Source organism: Engystomops pustulosus, chromosome 1 (assembly GCF_040894005.1).
Source record: "Engystomops pustulosus chromosome 1, aEngPut4.maternal, whole genome shotgun sequence".
NCBI classification, from domain to species: Eukaryota; Metazoa; Chordata; class Amphibia; order Anura; family Leptodactylidae; genus Engystomops; species Engystomops pustulosus.
The window spans coordinates 154867242-154874727 of NC_092411.1; positions in this window are offsets into that span (position 1 = coordinate 154867242).

Sequence of the window (7486 nt, forward strand, 5' to 3'; positions counted from 1 at the left end):
TTGCATCCAACTACAGCTTTATGTGTTTCTCGGTAGTGCCGAGAGTGTCTGCCATTATTTCCTCCATCCAGAAGATGGACAGTAGTTCTTGGACCCGAGCGGAAATGGAGGGAGATGTAACAGCATGCCATCTCCGGGGGATGACTGTGCGAGCCGCAATGAGGGAAAAATCGCAGGAGGCTACCTTTTTGTTTCTGTATAGCGCCCGGGAGGATGGAGAGCAGGGCAACCTCAGTGGTTTTGGGGGTCAATAGGCCTGTCACCTCAGACGTCACTTCAAGCACCAGGTTCCAAGAAAGTTATTTTAGGGCATGTCCACCACATATCACCTCTATCCAGTCTGCATCTCCAACATGTGTCATGGGCCGAGGGGTAGATCGAGTGCAACAGGGATGGGACCCTATACCATCTGGAAAGGATTTTATAGTTTCTCTCTTGTGCAGCGCAGGCTATTGAGCGCTTGCGAACCAAATTCATTGTTTCCTGTTGTACGTGGTTAATTCCTGCATGGTATGCTCGAATAACGGTAGATGGTTAAGGGAGAAAATTTTTTTAAAAGATCCGTAGGGACTTGAAGTCACAAATATTTAATTGAGATGGGGAGTCAGCAAAATGGGAATTGATCCTTAACCAGCTGGATGTCATCTACTGGAAGAGAGACCTTCAATGCTTCATATTTACTGAAGTTAATTTTAAAGTTGCTCAGCTGGCTATAGGTATCGAATTCTTTGAGGAGGGACGGGAGCAAGATCCTTGGTTACGATATGTAGAGCAGGAGGTCATCCTCAAACAACGCCGCTTTTATATTGACGTTGGCCTACATGGACACCATGTATGTTTGGCTGGTTGTTCTGTTGCAATCAGGTATAGAAGGGGGGGAAAGGGGGCACCCCTGACGGGTACCATTCCCGATGCGTAACGGGGTCAAATAAAACCCATTAGCTCTCACTCTGGCCATGGGGAGATTTTAAAGGGCTTGAACTCTCCCCAAAAATCTAGGTCCCAGTCCTAAGTGAGAAAGGGCCTTGGTCAAAAAGCCCCAATGCACCATGTTGAAGGCTTTATTTGCATCTATTGACAAGAGGCAAGCAGGGATGGACTTTTTCTGAGCCTAAAAACCTACCACGTGAAATTCTACTTCTAAGATTCAAATAGGTGAGCTGGTGCCAGAGCATATTTTCGTTATTCACATAAACCGATGTATTGCGGTTTAAACACTTTTGTAATCTTTATATGTGAAGCAGCCTCGGCGAGGTGCCGGTGACGTCATGCACGCACGGTCGTGCGCATACCACCGTGCGCCAAAGCTGCTTCACATATAAAGATTACAAAAGTGTTTAAACCGCAATACATCGGTTTATGTGAATAACCAGGGTGAGCTGGTGCTCGGTATTTGAATCTTAGAAGTACAGGCAGTCCCAGGGTTACGTACAAGATACATACAAATTCGACTTAGGATCCAAAGGTTTGTTCTTAAGTCGAAACTGTATATTTTAGAATTGTAGATACAGACAAATTTTTTTTTTTTTTTGCCCCAAAGACAATTGAAGTTTCAAAATTTTTTGCTGTCATTGGACCAAGGATTATCAATAAAGCTTCATTACAGACACCTTACAGCTGATCATTGGATGCTTTCCTTTAGTCCCAGACTGCAGAGTGCTTCACCAGAGGTCATAGTGGGCAGAGGGGTCCGTCTTTAACTATGGGTCGTCTGTAAGTCAAGTGTCCTTAAGTAGGGGACCGCCTGTACAATTTCACGTGATAGTTTTCCTTTAATGGCACAGGCTCAGAAAAAGTTAGTCCCCGCTTGCCTCTTGTCAATAGATGCAAATAAAGCCTTCGACAGGGTGCACTAGGGTTTCAAAGTACAATTTCACGTGGTAGGTTTCCTTTAGGAGGAACGTTTTGTTCAAATTGTCCCTAGCTTCCCTGGCTCTGACAAAGCCTACCTGGTCTGTGTTGATTCTATTCGGTAGAAAAGGGGCTAACCAATCCGCTAGTATCTTAGAGTATAGTTTCAGGTCCACGTTTAGAAGAAAAATAGGTCTATAACTAGCCGTTGAGAGGGGGTCAGGCAGGAGAAGGTCTAGTGTGCGACCATCTTCATCTGCAGTTAGGCCATGCCCCCCCCCCCCCCCCCCCAAAAAATGAAAAATTCAAATAAAGGAATGATAAAGGATTTATTGTGGGGGTATATTATGTGGCAGCAAACAACCAACTATTAGGAGGTGCAAAGTATGACTCATCAGTCTTGTAGTGCACCAGATTATGATCATCCGACACAGTGAGGGAAGATGTATTAATGTGTTAGTCATTAAGCCAATGCATAATAGAAAATCAACCAGCATCAGACACCATAATCAATCTGGTGCAAGACAGGCAAGTTGTACCCTACACCTCCTATTGGTTGGTTTAGTTTGCTGGCAGACTGAGACTATTTCTTACAAGGTCACACCTTTTTTTTTTTTTTTTTATATAGATAAGAAAGGTCGGAAAACTGCATAAAATGATCTAAGACCCTCAATAAATGTGGTGTACGGCATTTTAGGTGCAAATTACTCCAGCATTATGATGTGCAAGATTTATGCATCTTCCCCAGCGCTTAACCCTCTCCCTGTTGAGCATGTATCTTCTCACAGGGGGGCACCTCTTATGGCCAAAGACATATTAGATGCATCCTGGATTCTAGAAACCATAACTTGGGATACCTGGCACCTAGAATTGCTGGGACTCTGAAAGAGGAGAACATCTTCTTTCATATAAAAGCCAGGGAAACTCTGGTGAAATTTTTAACAGTTCTCTGGCACTTAGAAACACAATCTTATTTTCTGAAAGAGGATAATCTTGAATTACTTGGTAGCAGGAAACTGGAGATATTAATGTTTAACATCCACCACAAACCCCATCACCAATCACAGGTTTTTACCCTTTGATTGCCTCCAGCGGCTGTCGTCATGACAGCCTCAAGTCTTTGTAAGACCCAAGGCTGTCTTGTTTTAGCAGATGTATTACAATGTGTAAAGTGTAATAGATGATGTGGTTGAAGTACCCTAGGGGGGGGACTCAAATTGTTGTTGTTGTTTTTTTTTTTTTTTTTTTTTTAATAAAAATCATCCCCTTTTCCTAGAACTGATTATTAAAATAAACAAGTAAAATCATAAACCGCCTCCCAAAATGTCCGGTCTATCAAATTATAATAACCGTTATTCCTGGCGTGGAACTTCGTAATGGAAAATAGCTCTCAAATGTCTGAAACACTACTTTTTTGCCATTTTTGTAACATATTTAAAATCAAAGTGATCAAAAGGCCGTACAAAATGGTAGCAATGAAAACGTCAGCTCGTCTCTTAAAAAATGACAACTTTACACATCTTCGTACACCTAAATTAACGTCAGAACATGGCAAAACAAAAAATGTTAATTTTTAAAAATGTATTAAAATACAAACCTGTATAAATTTACTATCTCTGTGATTGTACTGAACCAAAATATAAAGCAGATGTGTTATGTGCGCAGTGAGTCGTAAAAAAAAAAAAGAAACCCACAAGAAAATTGTTCTGATGCGTTTTTTTCATAGATTTAACTGCATTTGGATTTTATTCTCACTTATTCCCACTTCCCAGTACAAGCCATAGAATAATAAATACCATCACTAAGAAGTACAATACACTAAGCTTAAGAAGCCCTCATACAGCTCTGCACACTGAAAAATAAAGTTATAGATTTTTAAAGGTGGTGAGCGTAAAATTAATGAAAAAAGGCTGGGTCCTTAGGGGGTGACAATTTCGGGTGCAATTTTATATATACGTAGCTCCCAACACTCCCGGGTTTAACAGAACAGTCATGATTTGTCAGCACTGTCTGGCCTCCTAGTCCTAGTCCTAGTCCCAGAACACCAGAGAGGCTTCAGAAGCAGGAGGCGGGATGAGGTCCTGCTGCCTCCTCACATCTCACTCTTTACTCACACTTTACTGCAGAGATGGGTGGAGGTAACTCCTCACCTGGTTGTCCCCCGACCCCCTCCTCCGAGTCATTTCAGACCTCTGGAGAAGAGAAGCAGGACTGCGGGTTAATAAAGGAAAGTTAAGTAATTTTTTATTTGTTTAATACCCAGGAACAGGGGCCCACAATATGAGGAGGATAGTGGACAGAAGGCCACAATATAAGGGAGGGTGGAGGACAGGAGATAAGCCGCAATGTGAGTAGGAGAGGGGAGGGTGGAAGGATTCAGAAATCTAGAGCATTGTAAGTTTGGTGCAATAATAAAAGTTGGTGAACAAAAGTAAAGGGAGGATAAAATTAAAGAGAGGGCATTATATAGGTCCATAGGGGAATTGGCCACAGGAAGGGGGCATTATATTACATATGGGCCAATAAGGACAATAATATAGTATGTTTGGGGGCGGTGCAAGGGGCGAGACAATGTATGTGCTTTACTCATGTTATTAAACCTCTCCTACCCAGTAAAATCTCTAAGCAAATATATTAGTGATATTTTTTTACATAATAGAGGGAAAAGGAGAACATTCAATCCTCTTTGCCTAATGTGGCTACATATTAACACCGTGACCTAGAACCTGTAACACGAAAAATCAATCACACTTTCCTGAATAAAGTTTTTATTTTACACAATTTCTTCATTATTTATACCTATGTTATGATGTTCTTACTCAAATTCTGATGCACCACAGACGGTTCTGTTAGTGCACTCTTAATATACTGGTGCACATACTACACCCATCTAAAACTGACCTTTATCTCATTAGCTTGCTTTATAAGGTTTAAAAAAGGATTTTAAATAGGAGCTGAAACGTTGCACCCAGGAATAAAGTAACCCCACTTTTTAAAAAAGGCATACAGCTGTGCGCTGGAGAGCAAGAGGTGACCCCCTCCCCCCTCCATAGAAAAAAGCTGCAGCCACAGCCATCTATGGGGACGTATATATGCCACCGCAAATACATCCTCCAGGTGGCCATGTGAAGGAGGCCAAAGGGTACATTCACACAGCGGTATGCCCGCCGTGCGGGCATACCGCCGTGTGCTGGAGAGGAGGAGGAGGCGGCCCCTCCTCCCTCCATAGAGAATAGCGGCGCACAGCCGCACACACGCCAAAAGATAGAGCATGCTCTATCTTTTTGCGGTGTGCGGGCCGGATCGGTGCCACACGTGTGGCACCGCATCTGCGCCGCTATTGCCGTCTATGGGGACGTACATGCGGCCGCATGTACGTCCCCGCAGACGGCCATGTGAATGTGCCCTAAGCTGTGTTTTCTGAGGGGGCAGGGGGTTATTTTAACAGGATAGCAGCTTTTTCATTCGTGCGTTATAAATTTTAAACACATTTATGAATTGCAACCAAATATTGCATGGCTTTTGTTTTAGCATTATGGGGAGTGTAAATTCTTTTTGATGTTGAGTATTGTGTGGTACAAAGAACTGTATAGTTCTACTCTACCTTGGTCTAAAAACCAACCCATTAATATATCTCCCCTAGTGTCTTCAATTGCTGTGCGGGGTTCAATTGGGGTACCATGACCGAGCCTAGTGGCCTCAGATGTGGGCGGGAGGGAGAGCCAAATGCTCATTCCTTTTCCAGGCGACCAGATCCCAGATGTAGCACACGGCCGCCTGCACGGAGCCGAAGCTTTCCAGGTTGGTAAAGGAAAACTAAACCCTCAGCACCTCTTCAGATAAGGAAGGTTCCTATAGCTCAGTGTCTGACATCCAGGAAGCCTATGGAAACGCCTCCTGTATACGCAATAGATCACATGATGACATGAGAGAGCCTTCCGCCCACTATAGCAGCACAGCCTAGCGCCCGATTCCTTCCTTGCATGTGACAATGACCTCACATAGGTCATCTAGTATAATAGGTTGTAAACGGAACCCTCTCCAATGACAAGGATTCCGTCCAATCAACAAAAGCATTAAGGTCCCATTACATCATATGCAGCCAATCAGCGTGAAAGGACCTCTGAGGGGCGTGTCCTCTCCGCTGCCCACCAAGGTTGGTTCCTGGAAACATCAGGGCTGCCGGTTGTTGTCTGGGAAAAAATGACCACGTGACCGGATCTACAACCGAAATGTCAACAGCGGGGAGATGATCGTCATGAAGGCGGTGACAGGTGTAATGTTGTATGTACGTGAGATGACGTCCAGTGCACAGGAAATCTGTATGTAGCGCCATGGAAGCTGCAGGCTGGTATGTGATTGGTGCTCGTATATAGGAAGCGCAATATCTCAAGGCTGCTCCTAGGATTCTGCCTTACTGCTGCTCATTTCAAGGGCTTATGCTCTGTAGACTAGTGGGCTGCAGTATGTACACACAAGCCGGTTACACTGCCACCTGCACACCACTATGGGCAGTCCATGAGAAACGCAACGGTCAGAACTATATGTCATGATCACAGTTCAGCCCCCCTGCTATGTTGTAGTGACAAGACTCCTTGCATCATATATCTCTATGATGCACGGGGTCCCATCCTCTGCACTCTGCTCAGTTTTCACAGACCACCCATGGTCGTGTGCAGGTGGCTTTAGTTTGTTAATATTCTACTTTGCTTTATCATAGACTATGTGCAGTCATTGAAAACATGTTGGCCAATGTTTCGGGTCCAGGATAGAGGGCTAACTACTGTGATTTATTCTATTTAACATGGTGGCTATGGGAAATCCCATCTGGGGAGCAGCTATTTGTACTGTGTTTGAGGGTGAAGCACCTGTGTCATTAACTAAGGCAAGTAGAAGACATCTGAAGGTTTTCATCTGTTCTCTGCCACCAAGCAGAAGTCTCCATGTTCAAATATGATGGCTGCAAAACCCTTCAATTTCCAAAAAAGTTTTTTTTCTGAGATGCTTTATATTCTTTTATCAATATCAGGTCAGGGTTCTACTGAACCTGCTGATTCTTAAAAAAACGGTACTACACAATCCAGTAGATAGTGGTGTGTAAGGAAAGCTTCTTCAAACCAACACAAAATAGACAAATAAACCTTGGACTTAAAGGGGTATTCCCATGAAGACAAGTTTCTTAAATGTACTTAGGATACAAAATAACACATTCTCTAATTCACTGTTATTAACAAAAATACAGCATTTCACAGAAGTCCAACCTGTCTCTATCAATTCCTGCTGTACACAAATTCAGTTGCCCTGTAACTTCTGATTTAGGGTCGCCATCTTTGATTTCTGTATGATGGCCGCAAGCTGAGTTTCTCTGTCTCTCTCTGCTCTGTGCCTGTAGCTACGCCCCCCATGCACGGAGCTCACAGACACTTACTGATTCCCTTCCTGCCAGTATCACATTGTGAGAAGAGAGCAGCTGACAACTACAAGCAGATAAGTGATCCGGGGAAGGGGGAGGCAGGCACATAAATATGAGAACAGAGATGTAGCTGAGCTGACTTTTATAAAGTCTGTCAGCCTCTGTCTGTCATGCCTCTGTGTAATAGGCATCTCATCCATCTCTGATCTGTCTCCTCTCTCC